The sequence below is a fragment of the Colobus angolensis genome, unplaced genomic scaffold (assembly GCF_000951035.1).
Source record: "Colobus angolensis palliatus isolate OR3802 unplaced genomic scaffold, Cang.pa_1.0 Scaffold8705, whole genome shotgun sequence".
Classification (NCBI taxonomy): domain Eukaryota; kingdom Metazoa; phylum Chordata; class Mammalia; order Primates; family Cercopithecidae; genus Colobus; species Colobus angolensis.
In genome coordinates this window covers 1-1,212 of record NW_012122605.1, presented here as the reverse complement: position 1 = coordinate 1,212, position 1,212 = coordinate 1, and the positions used below count along the sequence as shown (strand labels likewise).

At 43.1% G+C, this 1,212-nt stretch overlaps 1 pseudogene; it reads left to right on the top strand.

Moving 5' to 3' along the window:
• Window positions 1-428: 428 nt before the first annotated feature.
• On the top strand, window positions 429-847 carry LOC105503692 (annotated as a pseudogene).
• Window positions 848-1,212: the final 365 nt, after the last annotated feature.

Sequence of the window (1,212 nt, the reverse complement as noted above, 5' to 3'; positions counted from 1 at the left end):
ACCTACTACAGTACTCTTGGAAATACAGTATGTGAGAGTGAGCTTAAGGAGCACTGTGAGATTAACTGATTTGTGGGAAAGAAAGTATATTAATGTGATTCTAAAACCTCTGTTAAAATTTGTCTTTTTTTTTTCATAGAGATGGGGTCTTACTGTATTGCCCAAGTTGGTCTTGAACCCATGGGCTCAAGCAATTCTCCCTCCTCAGCCTCCCAAAATGCTGGGATTACAGGCGTGAGCCACCACGCCTGACCACTCTAAAATGTTTATAAGAAGATTTAGTGAAGACGTAGGAGAAATCAAAGATGGTAACAACTTGCTTGTCCCATCTCTCTTTTTCTTCTTTCTTTTTGTGTTGAAGGACATGACTTCAGTAAACTAGTTGTTCACATCAACAATGTTCTTTGTAAGATCTTGTTCCTCAGTTCAGAGTTCAACAACAAGCTTCCAAGATGCTGCCCAAAGGAAAAAGTGGCTCTGGAAAAGCGGGGAAAGGGGGAGCGGCCTCTGGGAGTGACAGTGCTGACAAGAAGGCTCAAGGTCCCAAAGGTGGTGGCAATGCAGTAAAGGTCAGACACATTCTATGTGAAAAACGTGGCAAAATCATGGAAGCCATGGAAAAGTTAAAGTCTGGGATTAGAGTGATGAAGTGGCCTCACAGTATAGTGAAGATAAAGCGAGGCAAGGGGGCAACCTGGGTTGGATGACCAGAGGGTCCGTGGTGGGATCATTTCAAGAAGCAGCATTCGCCTTGCCTGTAAGTGGGATGGATAAGCCTGTGTTTACAGAACCGCTGGTTAAGACAAAATTTGGATATCATATTATTATGGTTGAAGGAAGAAAATAAAATCATATGAAAGACTGAAAAAAAAAAAAAGATCTTGTTCCCCTTTATCAGAGCAAATGGCTCTGCCTTGGTGACAAAGGCTCTGTGGTCTCTTAAATAATTGGAATCCAGAAGTGAAGATCTAAAATATCCAGCAACTGCAAACTTTTTTTTCTGATTAACAGCTATTTAGAGTGATCTAAGATCTTGTTTTATTTTTATTTATTTATTTATTTTTTTTGAGACGGAGTCTCGCTCTGTCACCCAAGCTGGAGTGCACTGGCCAGATCTCAGCTCACTGCAAGCTCCACCTCCCGGGTTCACGCCATTCTCCTGCCTCAGCCTCCCGAGTAGCTGGGACTACAGGCGCCTGCCACCTCGCCCGG